Source organism: Pyrus communis, chromosome 2 (assembly GCF_041283825.1).
Source record: "Pyrus communis isolate YQ-2024b chromosome 2, ASM4128382v1, whole genome shotgun sequence".
In the NCBI taxonomy this organism is placed as follows: Eukaryota; Viridiplantae; Streptophyta; class Magnoliopsida; order Rosales; family Rosaceae; genus Pyrus; species Pyrus communis.
The window spans coordinates 13,089,587-13,106,443 of NC_142566.1; the positions used below are offsets into that span (position 1 = coordinate 13,089,587).

The window sequence follows — 16,857 nt, forward strand, 5'->3', positions numbered from 1 at the left end:
ACATTTTCAGCCATCACACTTCATCATTACACCACCATTCACTCTTTAACCCACACACACTTCACACAAACAACATTCACATGCATTCACATGCATTTCCAACACAAAACACACTCAAAACCGTGGCCACCTTTGCATTTCAGGATTCCCATTTGCATTTTCAGATTTCCAGCTTTCCCTTTTATTTTCCAGCTTTCATTCTTCATCATTGCAGCCATTCCACATGCAATTCTCCATCATTCCTCCACACAAACACCTTAAACAAATAGCCATATACATCTCCACTCCTCCTATAAATACCCTTGCATTCCCATCATTCAAAACATCTCATTCCATTGTAGATACCACAACACAAACACTCCATTCCTTCTCTAGCCGTGAGTTTCTCTCCATTTTCTGCACCATTTTCTCCACCACTCCTCACCTATTTCCATAATTCCCCACTCCATTCCACACTTCCATCCCCCCAAACCAACTATCTTTAGACCTTGTGCTACAATAAAGAGGAAGAGAAGAGGGCCTAAACGTTCATACAATTCAAGTTTGAGTTGTTGGAATGTTTAGGCGTTTCTTTGATTTCAATGTTTAATTTCAATTCTCTTTGTTTTGTATGAGGAACTAAACCCCCCTTTAGCTAGGGGGGGATTCGAAATATATGTTTATGCTTGCATTTTGATTTGATTACTTCTAATTGCGTTTCATAAGTTGTGGATTCAATTTGTTTAACCGTTTGATTGATAACTTATTTATGTATATTTATTAAGAATGCGCGCTTAATTTTCATGCATGAATATGACGCTAGAATATAAGTGAGTTTCACCTAATCGTTATGAACTTATATTCACAAGTAGTGGAGGTTGCTTATAAACAATCGCGTTAAACGAATTCTATGCATAAGTTTCATGCAATCATAGTAACGAATGCCTCGTCAACACTTATAGTTTTCATGATGCTTAATGATTCTTGCTTGTTTCTCTATTATGCAATTCATGTAGGGAACTTGTGAGGAATGCTTTGGGTTGTCGTATGCAATCATCCAACTCATTAACTTAAGGAAAACTTGACGGTTAATTTAAGCGGACCTAATTAACCCGGGGTGTTGAGAATTCATGGTTTATTGAAGTGCAATTGGAAATCATTTTATTATGCAAGTGTAACATGTATGGAGATGAACCCCTTAGCTAGCTTCCCATCCATTCATTTCCGTCAAATCCATATTTACAATTTGTTTTGTTTCCAAGTATTCATTTTAGTTTAAATTCGTCCAAATCCAATTCCCCCCTATTTCGTTGAAATCTTAGTCTTAATCTTTCTTATTTTTAGTTTTGAATTCTTCAAGTTTAGTATAGCATTTTAGTTTGTGTTTTTAAAAGCATTTTGAGTCTTTTGATTTGTTTTAGTGTTTTAAAGTTTAGTTTTACATTCTTTGAGTCTAGTTTAGTGTTTTATATTATGTTTTTACGTTTTTAAGTCAAATCCAAGTGATTAACAATCCCTCCTAATCCCCGGTCCAGAACGATCCCTACTTGCACCTATACTACAATTGATAAAAAGAGGGTTTAATTTGTGTGCGTATAAACCACGCATCAGTTATCAGATTGGAGTAGCATGATGGGTTTGATTATAATTGTCAAGATGCATGGTCTTCATGTATACCTGGGATGCCAAGATGAAATCAACAGGGAATGTCCCCCACGTGTGTTTGGAGTCGGTCAACCATGCATATAGGTTATTTTGGATAATAGTAGTACATGATGATCACCAATGGCCAATGAGGATGGGTTATTGTCAAGCGGTCAATTAATGAATGGGATGGCTATCAAGAGTTTTATTTGTATCAACTGCTTATCTTCAGGAGATTCAAGTTGTGGCCAGCTACGAATGTTCCGCGAGAAATGCAAGCAAATAGTGCTATAAATACATGAGATTGTGTAACGTGAAGAGTTCTCCAATTCAACACACAAACTTAAACTCTCGCTCTACATGAAACCTCTCAACAACCTCGAGATTTTTATTTTCTTTTTTCCGCCGACACATAATTAGTTTGGATAAACAGCATTGTAAAGGCAACCAGCTACATCTTCAATTTGGATAAATAGCACTAGAGCTGTAGAATCAGCTGATCAATGAGCACCTTCAGTTTAGATAAACAGCACTGCTTCTCGGCTGACTGATTACCTATCCAAGTCTCGGTCGACAAGGATTTTTGAGTCCTTGTTAGTAGAGGTCATCTTATCAACCTTCTCGGCGAAGTGAGGTGTTACCAGATTACTACATTTGGCACATTGAAAGCCAAATCTGATATTGAACTTTGCAAACCTAGCAGCCTTGTCTTCAGGCTCTAAAACCCAAAGGCCGAGACATATTCCTTCCTCAGCTGCAGTCGTAAGTTCAAGAAGTTAACAGTGCGCTCAACACAACATCAACACATTTAACTCCCTGGCTGAGCTCGATCGACGAGTTGGCACGCCTTGCACACAACCGAAGGACGTAGTTAGCTTATTAATTACTTGGCCTACATGCCACGCAGGCTTGATAGTTTTTAGGGTCAACAGCAACACACATTTCCTTTCGCGAGAACCTTCTCTCGAATCGGCCATTGCTTTTGAAACAAAACCTTTGAAAACTAGGGTTCTGAAATTGTGTTTATATAGAACTTGTAACACTTTGTGAGACAAATATGTGGAAATTTTTATCGTGCAAACATTTGGCGGGCAAATTTTTTTCCCTCTTTTTTTGCGTGACGACCACAAATGCACGCGTCTTGAGTGAAAAAGTCAATTCTGCCTTGAGAAGAGGAACACGGCTTGAGTGAAAGCATCAATTCTGCCTTGAGATTTCCGACTAAGTGCATCAACCACAACATTTGCATGTCCTAGGTGATACTCGATCGTCCAATCGTAATCGCTTAGCAGCTCCATCTACCTCCGCTGGCAAAAGTTCAAATCTCGCTGGGTAAACAGGTACTAGAGACTCTTGTGATCTGTGAAGATCTTACATCTCTTACCATAAAGATAGTGTCTCCAAATCTTCAGTGCAAGCACGATCGCCGCCAACTCAAGATCATGAGTTGGATAGTTTAGCTCATGAGGCTTCAATGGTATCGAAGCATAAGTGATAACCCTGCCGTGTTGCATTAGTACGCAACCTAAACCATTCAATGACGCATCACTGTATATCTCAAAGTTACCACTATCATCTGGAAGTGCCAACACCGGTGCATGAGTAAGACAGTACTTCAATTGTTGAAAACTCTGCTCGCAACTATCGTCTCACTCGAATCTAACGTTCTTGCTGTTTAGCCTCGTAAGTGGTAACGCAATAATGGAAGAATCTTGAACAAACCGTTTATAATAGCCTACTAGACAAAGGAAACCCCGTACTTCAGAGACGGTTCGTGGTTGCTCCCAATTTTCCACCGCTGCTATTTTCTAGGAATCCACCTGAATACCCTGAGTTGAGATAACATGTCCCAAGAACGCTACTTGATCTAACCCAAACTGACATTTAATGAATTTAGCGTATAATCGATACTCTCTCAGTTTCTTCAACACTAAAGTAAGATGTTTCACATGATCTGCTTTGGATTTAGAATAAATCAAAATGTCATCGATAAAAATAAGGACAAACCTGTCCAAGTACTGCTTAAATACCCGGTTCATCAAATCCATAAAAGCAGCAGGTGCGTTGGTTAACCTGAACGACATCACTAAAAACTCATAATGACCATAACGGGTTCTAAACGCCGTCTTAGGGACATCATCACTCTTAATCTTTAACTGATAGTAGCCAGACCTTAAATCGATCTTCGAAAAAATGCAAGCTCTTCGTAGCTGATTGAACAAATAATCGATACGTGGTAACGGATAACAGTTTTTAATCGTCACCCGGTTCAGCTGCTGGTAGTCTATACACAACCTTAAGGTACCATCATTCTTTCGCACGAACAAGACTGGAGCTTCCCAAGGTGAAGTACTAGGTTGTATAAAACCTTTATCTAATAACTTCTGCAACTAAATTTTCAACTCTCTCAACTCAGCAGGAGCCATCCGATAGGGAGTCAAAGAAATAGGGTCTGTACCTGGTAATAAGTCGATAGCGAACTCTATGTCACAATCCATCGACAATCCAGGTAAATCATCTGGAAATACGTCGGGAAAATGTTTGACTACTCTAATGTCTTCCACACGGCTGGAAACGTTATCATTTAGTACAACATATGCCAGATATCCCCGACAACCCTTCTGTAGCAACTTATTGGCTCTCACTGCCAAAATAATGTCGTTTCTCATGCCGCTACGCTCGCCAACAAACGTAACCATAGGTAGCCCCGAGTGATGAAACGTAACTTTCTTCTCATACCAATCAATATTGGCTCGATTAAAGTGTAGCCAATCAACGCCTACAATGACATCAAACTCAACAATATCCAACGGAATGAGGTTAACTGGCATAACCTCATCCTCCACTAACACTGGGCACCCAGGGTACATCTAGCCCACCTAACATGTCTTTGTTCTAGGGATCGAAAACTCAAACTCAAACCCAAGAAGTGTGGGATTAGATTGTGTCAATTGAGCAAATGTATGAGAAATAACTGAATGAGTAGCACCACAATCAATCAACACTTTAGCAAAGTGACCAAGGATATTTAACGTACCCATGATTAAATCTGGGTGGTTCTGGGCATCCTGCACTGTGAGGTTATGAATACGGCCCTGAGGTTGCTGCGGACCACCTCGACGTCTACTCGACTGACCACTGCGTTCAGGTGTACTATGGCCCTAACCAGTCTAACCAATCTGTCTTCACGACCCTACGTTACTAGAAGCAACCTCTCTCTGTTGAGACTGTACTCCCGAATACCACTGTGATCCGCCGGCTGGATAAAGAGGCTCCAGGGTACTGCTGATATCCATTCTGGTAGCCACTTGGATAATACGGATCCTATAGATATTGGTACGGCGCTGCTGAATAAGGGGCAACATCTACCTGGTAATGGTAAGTACCCCCACGACCTGTCTAACCATAATTGCTCGGCGTTGGAGCCTGCTGACTAGGAACTGGTGGTCGTAAGGAAGGCATCTAGGGCCTCTGCCGACCTGTGGACAATTTACTGCCCGATGTTGGACCTGTCCATAAGTAAAACATCCTCGACTGCCTTGTCTACACTAAATGTGCTGGCCTTTACATCTCTGACAAAACGGAGCTCTTGAACCACCAGAATCGCCAACATCTCACTACCTCTGAAAACGTGGGCCTCCGGCAAACCTACCACCTCTACGTTGGCCCGTAGAGCTCATGCCTCCACTGGACAAACTAGAGCTAGCCTCGTTTCTTTTAAAACTCTGAGTCTTCTTGGGTCCCTAAGATGCTTGACTTTACCTCTATCATCTTTCTTTGGATTACCATCCTCCTCTTCTTCTTCACTTTCACTAGGCATATTCTTAGAATCCTCAATTCTCAACAAAATCTCGTAGAACTCCTGATAAGTATCGCAAGGAGTAGTGGTCACCATAGAATGCTATTTCTTCTTAGTACCCAATCTGAAACGACGAAACATCTCAACCGGATCAGCAGCAACTTCCAGATGATAACGGGACAAATCAATGAATCGTTTGTAATATTCATTCGCTGTCAACTTCCCCTGCTTCAAATCAGTAAATTCTTGCTTCTTGTGATCAATATACTCAGGGGGAATAAACCTTTTTCGAAACAACTGTTTAAACACTTCCTAGTCAGCAGCTTCCTCTAGGGTCAAATGACGAACCTCTTGTCCCCACTAGGATACCGATTCTTTACCTAAGAACCATGAAGTCGTCTCTACCCACCTTTCAGAAGGAAGATTCCCTTGACTTTGCAACACTAGAAAAGTCTTTTCAATATGCTCAAGCCACCGCTCAGCTCCCTCATACCCTTCATGACCCTCAAACTTATCCAACTTTAGATTATACATGGTCTCCAGAGGAGCTCTCTGAGGAGGGTGGAACGTAGACTGAATCGCATGAGCTATAACTTCCCTTAACTGAGCTATATCGGGGAAACTAGGCTTAGCTGAGCCACGTGGTTCTCGACGAGGCGGCATATTTCTAACAGAAAACACCAAAAATAATTAGAATACTCACAATAATGTAGGACTGCCAAACCTAGGCTCTGATACCAAACTGACACACCCCGATCAAAATTTGGAGCGTGTTGGTCGTCAAGTGAAGGTGACGTAGCCAAGCATGCAATGCGGAAGTAAAAGAGTGAAAATACGAGGAAATCAAGTTAACAAGATAATTTACAACAAAAAGATCAGTGAGTACTAGTGACAAACATAGAAGGAAAAATGCAAAGTAGAAGTTCAAGTATCCTAGGTGCAATCTAGAATAAACAAACGCTACACAAGTGATAACTAGAAAATCCTACATGGAGGGTGCTCTGTCAGAACTGCCTCGATGCCTCTTTCGTCACCTACATCCTAGCTACCTAAAACCTGGAGGGGTGCAAAACAGAAAACATGAGTGGGCAAAAACAAAGTTTTCCAAACCATTTCAATACCAAGTAATAACCCCTCTCTGTAAAACCTGTATAATTTCCAGAAAATATTATACGTACTCGTATATCAAATCATGCTAAAAACGATAAAGCTCAAATATGCCATGCCAGAATATGCCGCGTTAGAAAATCCAATCAAATAGTATAAGTGTCAAGCAGGTGAGATAAAACAAATCATAATATGCCGATAATATCAGTACGTCAGCCGGAGTCACCTAAGGTGACCTATACGGCTGAATCTATAGCTCTTTAACCACTATCCTGCACACGAGTCGGAACCACCTATAGTGGTTTGTACGACAGGCTAGTGTATATAAATATGCTTGGTGCTACGATCACGTGAAGGCTGTGCGATGTATCGTAAGTCACTTAAGAGTCGGAACCACCTAAAGTGGTTTGTAAGACATGCTGGTACCTGCCTTGGATCTAAGATGAGCGTACGGTGCGGGAGGTGAATGATCATGTGAAGGCTAGGCCCTACTCTGGCGGAGCACGATCACCGAGGTGTAGGAATATAAGCTATAACTTACTCTCATCAACACCACATCTATCACTAATAGCATACTCACTTGACTTACCTGAGCGTCCGCGGCATCAAAGCATAACTAACACAATCACAATAATAATAACGACGATATTTGACATGGCATTTCAATTATAAACCATTTCGATTATAAAATCATTAAAACGTAATTTCTGGAAAGATACCAATCATAATATATATATATATATATATACATATATATACTGAAAACAAAAGCCCACTCACTGATACGTAGAAGGGTCGTAAGCCCCGAGCCTCGTGTGGCTGCACTCGTCCTCCAGATAGTCCTCACCTATATGTCAAACAACTATAAAATCTTCAATTTGATGCACATAACCAACCTTAGGTAATAACTTCTCATACATTGATCAATTAGGGTGTTTGAATATACCAACATGCTCTACTCAATCCCACGAACACCCCCATATTTTTAGAAAAATTAACTGAAGCCTCACGCGTCTCCATGGGCTGGCCAAGGCACGACCACACGCGCCTCCCACACGTAGGCATGTGAATGGCACACAGACAGAATCCCTAACGCCGTTAGGGAATATTTCGTAAATTTACCAGAATATTCCGTTAACTTTAACTTGACGCCGTTAGTCTTCGTTAGGAATATTCTGTCAACTTTGACAGAATATTCCGTCGTCCCCTACCTTAGGTCGCCGGAATCCGGCGCCGACCATTGCTGCGTCGCTGGATTCTAGAAAAACTTTAAACAAGCTTTTCTCACTCAATTCTCGATCAAACTTCACAAAATTTATGTCAAAATGAAGCTTAAGACAAGGAGAAGAAGTTTATACCACTTTGTAGCACCAAAAACGCCGGAATCTCGCCAGAGAAATTCCACAAAATCCGGCCAACCTTAAAACTCGCTATCCCGACGTCCAAAATCCTTCAAACTTGTTCCCCGAGCTTTGTGAGAAGGTCTCACGTCCATGAACAGTGCATGAAAACTGGGTTCTCGAGTTATCGGGTTTTCGAAGGTCTCACGTCCTAAAATTGGTATGGATGAGTTCCTGGGCTTGCTAGGAGTCCAAAACCAACCTTTAAACCTTCGATCCATGCATGGAAAGTTGGCTTCAAAGTTGGTCTGTACGGGTTGTAAAGGAATGGAAAAAATCTGAGAGAGAAAGAAGAGAGTTATGGGAAAGAAGGAGATGGGTGTGTGTGAGTGTGTGGTCCAGATGGCAGCCCACCAACCAAAACAAAACAAACAACACTTTACAACGCCAATTAACGTCCATGGGCAAAATCATCCTTTCACACTAACGTTACAAATAATTCGGGATGGGATGTCACACCTAGGTTTCTGCCGTCTTCTTAACAATCCTACATAGTTCTTCTAATTCCTTATGAATTACACATACATATTTTGAAGGTTAGGTTTTCCTAAAGTATGCCCTACTTGGAACCCCCAACATAGAACATATATCTAATATGCAACCCGTTTGTGGCGTCTAGTCAAATGTGAACTTGCAAGACTCATTAAGTTTTGTGAAAACCTTTTGAAAAACCATGTAACTCCTAAGACGTGTCATCCATCCTAAGTAGTTACACATATTAACCACAAGAAGCCAGCACCAATTTTAGGGACTGCCCTCCGCCAAAATTGCATCAATGGTCGCGAATCACTAAGACAAATAGATAGTTTAAAGCACAGTGATTAACAATAAAAAACTTGCATGTATAAATTCATAAGAAAATTAAAAAGAAACTACATATTCTTACTAAGGCTCGTGGCCTCGCCCTAGCAAACGAAACTAGTTACTGACAACCATAAAACAAAATATTATTAAGAACATAGATAGAAAACACCTTGAAAATAAAATTGAATCGTCAAGGCTCTCTAAAGCCAAAGTATTGCATTCTCCCTGTTGCGTAGAGAACCCTAATGGCTAACAAGCCTTATTTATACTACTCTAATTAAAATCCTCCTAGCAGAAGGTCTTAGAATAAAACTAGGAAACATAAATGATAAAATAGAAAATAAAAGGTTTCCTATTTGAACTAGAATTCGGAGTTCTCAGAAAATCACACTTTTGACCGACCAAATCAACTCTGATTTGGTCCTAAAAGGTCTCTTTGGAAAGCTGAATACGTCCCCTACAAATCCTCAGAAGGAATCTTTCTCAAAATACGCCATCTTGGTCTCCAAAATACCTAAAATGTCCAAAAATGTCAATCTGGGAAAGCTGCGCGCTGGGCCTTAATTTCATCACCACGGTCAGAAGGCTTAGTAGCAAAATCTGGAATTTTGACACAATCATCTTGAAAGGCACATGAACATCCTCCAATTGGAATCACCCCAAAATTCATCCGTTTAATCACTTTTTGGTCCAGAGGAAGTCGAATGTCTTACATTGAAAATATATAACAAAGTATTAAAATTCTACCAAAATAACTAATAAATTATAACTAAGATTAGGGTAAAATATATAATATAATATCAACTCATCAGTAGAAGATCAAATTTGAGGAATGGTTTAGGGTTATTAGTAATAAGTCGGTTTAGGTTTAGGGTTATTAGTTTGGGCATGCAACCTTTTTTTCACTCAAAAAAAGTATTATGTTTTTTATTTAATTATTTATTGGTTTAAAATATATTTTCTTTAATGGGTAACGGGTTGGGTCATATTACCCGTTAATATTATAGGGTCGATTTCGGGTCGGGTCATTTTACCCGTTTATTTTAACGGGTGTTACACAACACGACCCGTTAAGATATCGGGTATGACACGAACACGGGAAACACGATACGAATGCCAGATCTACCTATAACACTTAAGAAATTGAATGATATATATATATATATATATATATATATATATGTAAAAACAAATTATTGTGGGTTTTTGTTAAAAAAATATATTATTGTGGGGTTTATGTAAAAAAAATTTGAATTTGAAAAGAGTAAAGTCACATTTTTAGTAATTTTTATAATAATTGTTTTTTTTTTCTTAAATACCTTGCGCGTTCGTTGCGCAAAACCACTTTGCATGACGTCAAATTGTATACCTACGTTGCACCGGTTATAATAATTTTGGCAGTTCAATAGTGAAAAATAGGCCTTTTTTTTTTATCAATTTTCGAAGTTTGGATCCCAAATCTTTCTTTCTCGTAGACCTCTCTTCCCTCTCACTCATCTATCCCTCTCTCTTTGTTGTAGGCCTCTTTCTTCCCTCTCTCTCACTCGGTCTCTCTCTTCCTTCTCGCTCATCTCGCCCTTTCTCCCCCTCTCTCTCATCTCACCCTCTCTCCCTCTCTCTCACTCGGTGTCTCTCCTCATCTTCTTTCCATCCCTCCCAACTGCACCCAGCCAGCAGGTAACAGCACGTTGAAGATTGACCTAGGTATCTATCTTTTCTTAATTCTTAATTTTTCTTCTTTCTAAGGTCATAATCAGGCTTTAATGCCTTAACTTGATGATTTTGGTATTGTAATTAGATTCAATCTGGAAAATTAAATTAGAAATTGGGATTTTAGTGTTAAATCGAATCTGGGGATTAGGAGTTTTAGGGTTTTAGTGTTAAATTGAATATTAAGATGTTGATGGTGTTGTGCATTGTGAGTGTGAATGAAAAAACCAAGTAAACTTTGGTAAATTTGACATCATGAATCTCTGGGTGTGATAAGCGTTTGGAAGAATTTCTGTATCGGATCTTGTCTCTATATAGATTTCTTATATTTTTCTCAGTAAGTAAAGTTGTCATTGGAGATGGAATGCAACTTTTAAGAAGCTAATAACCAGCTGAATTCTTGAGAAATCAAAAATGTTTTATGAATGTGCCGGGTGAAGAGTGAAGATAATGTGCTAATAATGCTTTAGGTATGCAGATAGAGAAAACCCAGCAAACATAGATATCGAAACTTGGTTGTACGTGCTTCACATGATTGTGTTGTTTATGTTATTTGGAAAATAATCTGTCTTTTTTCAGTGGCATTGTTGCTGCATTCTTTGGATCTACGGGGTTCCTTGGGCATTATCTTGTGCAACAACTTGGTGAGCTAACTGTCAATAAATGCTTTTAATTGGAGTTCCATTGAATTGCATGTATGCATTGTTTCAGACTGTGATTGTTACGATTGAGAACATTTCTAGTAGGTGATTGTTGGACTGAACTTGATCTAGGGAAGTGTGATTTTGTATTTTATCCTTGAAAAAATGACAGAAGTATAATGGGTTGTTTGGCATTTACCTTGAGGATACTTTATGGTTTTCAAAAATCGAATTCAAGAAGAATATCAAATATCCCTTTAGTGTTTATAGTATCTGTTATGCATGCTCGTGCTGATTATTTACTTCTTTTCCAGCCAAAATGGGAAGTCAGGTGTTAGTTCCTTTCCGTGGTTCTGAGGACTCCCATCGTCACCTCAAGTTAATGGGGGATTTGGGACAGGTAGGGTAATCTGTGCTGTTTCTTAATTAATGTTCCTTCTTGACTAGGGAAGTAATTTTTCTCCATTCTTCAATTATTATGTTTCTGATGTTCTCACATTTCACTTACTCAGATTGTACCAATGAAATACAATCCGTGAGATGAAGATTCAATTAAGGCAGTCATGGCAAAAGCAAACGTGGTTATCATTCTCATTGGTGTGCATTCTTGAGTAGTGACTTTATATAATAAAAATACTTTAATCTTTGGATTCAATGAAGGAACAATTCGTAGCTTGGCAGGGAGGGATTATGAGACAAGGAACTTTAGCTTTGAGGAAGTGAATCATTCCATGGCGCAACAACTGGCAATGGTGGGTATCCTGCAATGACATTCATGACATTATTTTCGTTCCTGTGCTGCTTCTGATCCTACTGCCTTCTACTTCTCTTAAAAGTTGGCTCCCAAAGCATCATCCTTAACAAAAATAGTACCCTGAACAAAAATAGTAAAAAAGTGTTTTTCAAGATTATTTTGCCACAGTTACGATAGTTTGTTGTGTATCATACACTTACACACAAGTTGCAATCTGCGATGCAGCTATTTAGCCTGCTTGCAATTGGACTTTTCTTTCAAGATAGATAGAAGTGTCTTTCGGGATCTGAAATTCTGTTCAATATCCAATTAGTGGAGATATAAAAGTTGGATGTCATTTGTCCAGGTTTTGTTGTTAGACACATATCAGTCTTCTTTTTAATCTCTATATTTCTGCAGATTTCCAAAGAACATGGGGGCTATCATGAGATTTATTCAACTTTCTTGCTTTGGATCATCTTCCTCATCTCCCTTCAGATTCCTAAGGACTAAAGCTGCTGCAGAGGAAGCTGTTTTAAGTGAATTGCCTGAGGTAGAGTTATTTCCTTTCGTTCTTGTATGTTGGCATGCTTATTTAAGTAGCAGTGTCTAACATTCACCTTCATCAATAGGCCATCATTTTGAGACCTGCTGTGATGGTTGGTACTGAGGATCGGATTTTGAATCGCTGGGCCTTTTTTACGAAAAAATATGGCTTTCTTCCGCTTGTTGGGGATGGATCTACTAAGTATGTCTTCAATCTGTCACTTGAATGCCAATTTATTTTAATTTTTCAAATTTTGTAGTTTAACAAAGTGCTCATGAAATCTTTTTCTGAACCTTCATTGAAAGCTATTTATGTCACATCCCGGTCCGGGCGGCACCGCTTCCCGGGCCCGCTCCACCACCGTAGCACGATATTGTCCGCTTTGGGCTCCGACCACGCCCTCACGGTTTTGTTTCTGGGAACTCACACAAGAACTTCCCGATGGGTCACCCATCATGGGATTGCTCTAGCCCCTTTCTCGCTTAACTTCGAAGTTCCTACGGAACCCGAAGCCAGTGAGCTCCCAAAAGGCCTCGTGCTAGGTAGGGATAGTAATATACATTTAAGGATCACTCCCCTGGGCGATGTGGGATGTCACAATCCATCCCCCTTAGGGGCCCGACGTCCTCGTCGGCACACATGCAACCAGGGTTAGGCTCTGATACCAAATTGTCATATCCGGGCCTGGGCGGCACCACTTCCCGGGCCCGCTCCACCACCGTAGCATGATATTGTCCGCTTTGGGCTCCGACCACGCCCTCACGGTTTTGTTTCTGGGAACTCACACGAGAACTTCCCGATGAATCACCCATCATGGGATTGCTCTAGCCCCTTTCTCGCTTAACTTCGAAGTTCCTACAGAACCCGAAGCTAGTGAGCTCCCAAAAGGCCTCGTGCTAAGTAGGGATAGGAATATACATTTAAGGATCACTCCCCTGGGCGATGTGGGATGTCACAATTTACTTCCTTAAGTTTCTCACTGAAAGCTGTAACCTATCTTCTAACTTTTTATTTTCATTTTTCTTATTACGTACAGATGTCCGACATGACAAAAGGCAAGAAAAATATGTCAGCCTCCTTTGCTTTGTTCCCATAATTTTTTGGAACAAGTATTCTTTTCAAAAGTATTTTTGTTGCCCAACTAGAGCAGTTATGATAGTCACTTTGATTTGTTTTACTGATATGAATTTACAGCACATGAGAAATCTTTGACAAGTTTGCATTTGGAGGAACTAGAAGATCTAGAAAAATTTGCAGAAGAAGGAGGCAAGGGAATATGTTTGTCGGTTGCATGAGCTTAAAGCTGAATTAACTCATGCATGGCATGCCGATAATCGTGTTACACCCTGAAATTATCAATAAAAAGTACATTTGAATTGATAATTTAGTTTAACTAATTAATCTTACCTAGAGAGAATTTGTAATAGAAGAAAACATTAAGCATCAAACCTAGAAGACTACTTGTTGTAGTTTTTTCTTTTTTATTCGGACATCTTGTATGTACATTTTCATATATTTTATAATTAAATACTTTTTCTTGGTTTATTAATTATTGTTTAGAATTTAATTATAATATTTATTAAAAATTAAATGAAAAATATTTTGGCAAATAGAAAAAAAGGGTTTGCGCGACGAAGAAGTAACCTATGTCGTGCAAAGTAGTTTTGCGAGATGCAGGTCCTATGTCGCACAAAACCACTTTGCACGACGAAAAGTAACCTACATCGCTCAAAGTAGTTTTGCATGACGTAGGACCTGCATCATGCAAATCTTATTGTCACTACCTTGGCGCGACGGTTGGCGCGCAACGAAGGTTTGTTGGGCTAATTTTTGCTCAACGTTTCCTTGACTTTGCGCGACAAAGGACCTACGTCACACAAAGTGTTTTTTGTACTACTGTAGGGTTCTTTTCTTTGTAGGCAATTTCATTTTAATCCTTAGCAAAGTTCGCTTTTAGACTAAAACTATGAGTAAGATCAAAATCTTATATTAGTCCCTTGACACATTAATTATGACAGCCCGTCCCGAATTATTTGTACTGTAGGTGCCAAAAGATTAAAATGCCCTTGGACGTAATTGGTGTTGTGGGGTGTTGTTTTGTTGTGTTTGGTGGTTGACTCTACAGGACACACACACACACACCCATACCACTCTCGTGACTCTCTCTCTCTCTCTCTCTCTCTCTCTCTTTTCTCTCGGACTTCATCCCATTTTCTTTACAAGGTGTATGGACAAACTTCAAGTTCAATCTTTCACGCACAGATCGACGTCTAGAAGGTAAGATTTGAACTCCTTGCAAGATCCTGAGTTCATCCATACCATTTGTGAGACTTGAAACCTTTGAAAACCTCGAGTATCCGTATCCCCAGGATCCTTATTCTCATAGTGGGTAACCTCAGTTTTTAGGTGGTTATATGCCGTATCTTCCCATTCCAGCGGGTGGATCTCAGTGGTACCAGAGAGGACAGCCTCAACAGGGAGAGATTGCTACTAGTAGTGCGGGATCTTCAAGATTGTCTGGTCAGCCTAGTCAGGGGCGTGAAGTGCAGGGTCGAGGTGGTCAGACTAGTAGAGGTCGTGGTGGACGACAGCAGACCCAGGGGCGTATCCACAATATTTCTTTGTAGGATGCTCATAATAATCCAGACTTGATCATGGGTTTGTTAAATATCCTTGGTTATTTTGCTAGAGTACTGATTGATTATGGTGCTACACATTCTGTTATTTCTCATACATTTGCTCAAGTGACGCAACCTCACCCTACACCTCTAGGGTATGATTTAGAGTTTGCAATGCCTAGAGGGGAGAGATGTTATGTCGATTGTGTGTATCCAGGATGTCCAGTGATGGTGGAGGATGTAGTTATGCCAGCTGACCTTATCCCATTAGATATTGTTGATTTTGATGTGATTTTGGGCACAGATTGGTTGCATTTTAATCGTACCAATATAGATTGCTACGGGAAAATAGTTACCTTCTATCGTCCTGGATTACCTGTGGTTACTTTTGTGGGTGAGCAGAGTGGGGTGAGACATGGCATTATTTCTGCTGTGTGAGCAAAAAGGTTGTTATCAAAAGGTTGCCAGGGATACTTAGCTCATGTGGTGTTGAACGATGTTGCTCTTAGTAGCGTGGAGGATGTAAGGGTAGTCAGGCATTTTCCTAATGTTTTCCCTGATGATTTACCTGGATTGCCGCCAAACCGAGATGTGGAGTTCACCATTGATTTGCTTCCAGGTACTAATCCTATATCCTTGACTCCTTATCGAATGGCTCCTGCTTAGTTGAGGGAATTGAAAATCCAGTTGCAGGAATTAGTGGATAAAGGTTTTATTTAGCCTAGTACTTCACCCTGAAGAGCTTCATTGTTGTTTGTGAGGAAGAAGGACGGGACTTTGAGGCTATGCATTGATTACCGGCAATTGATTCGGGTAACAATTAAAAATCGTTATCCCTTGCCGCGTATAGATGATTTGTTTGACCAGCTTCAAGGTGCTTGTGTATTTTCTAAGATTGATTTGAGGTATGATTATTATCAATTGAAGATCAGTAGTGAGGATGACCCTAAGACAGCTTTTAGGACTCGTTATGGTCATTACGAGTTTCTGGTAATGCCATTTGGATTGACGAATGCACCAGTTGCTTTTATGGATTTGATGAACCGAATATTCCAACCGTATGTGGATAGGTTTGTCATTGTCTTCATTGACGATATTCTGGTATACTCTATGTCTAAATTTGAGCATGTTCGACATCTTACTTTGGTGTTGAAAAGGTTGAGGGAACACCAACTATATGCTAAATTTAGCAAGTGCTAATTTTGGTTAGATCAAGTGGCATTTTTGGGACACGTCATATCTGCTCAAGGTATTTTGGTGGATCCTCAAAAGGTAGCAGTAGTGGAGAAGTGGGAGCAACGACAGACCGTCATTGAGGTGAGGAGTTTTCTTGGTTTAGCAGGGTATTACCGACGATTTGTAAAGGATTTTTCTGTGATTGCTTTACCATTAACGAGGTTAACAAGGAAGGATGTTAAATTTGAGTGGGATGATAATTGTGAGCAGAGTTTCCAGCAATTGAAGTATTGTCTCACTCATGCACCTATTTTGGCACTTCCAGGCGATAATGGTAATTTTGAAGTCTATAGTGATGCTTCCTTAAATGGTCTAGGATGTGTGCTGATGTAGCATGGTAGGGTGATTGCTTATGCTTCACGACAATTGAAGCCTCATGAGTTGAATTACCCTACGCATGATTTGGAGTTAGCGGCCATTATCTTTGCTTTGAAGATGTGGAGACATTATCTTTATGGAGAAAAATGCAAGATTTTTATGGATCATAAGAGTCTTCAATATCTTTTCATGTAGAGGGATCTTAATCTTCATAAGCAGAGATGGTTGGAACTGCTTAGTGATTATGATTGCACGATTGATTATCACCTTAGTCGTGCGAATGTGGTAGCTGATGCACTCAGCAGAAAATCTCAGGGCCAT

At 39.9% G+C, this 16,857-nt stretch overlaps 1 pseudogene across 1 annotated transcript; it reads left to right on the forward strand.

The window, feature by feature from the left end:
* Positions 1-10,993: 10,993 nt before the first annotated feature.
* LOC148698583 (NADH dehydrogenase [ubiquinone] 1 alpha subcomplex subunit 9, mitochondrial-like) lies at positions 10,994-13,909 on the forward strand (annotated as a pseudogene). The gene is made up of 7 exons (XR_015952552.1): positions 10,994-11,087; positions 11,399-11,484; positions 11,597-11,681; positions 11,766-11,836; positions 12,238-12,370; positions 12,450-12,565; positions 13,401-13,909. The product of XR_015952552.1 is annotated as an NADH dehydrogenase [ubiquinone] 1 alpha subcomplex subunit 9, mitochondrial-like (transcript).
* Positions 13,910-16,857: the final 2,948 nt, after the last annotated feature.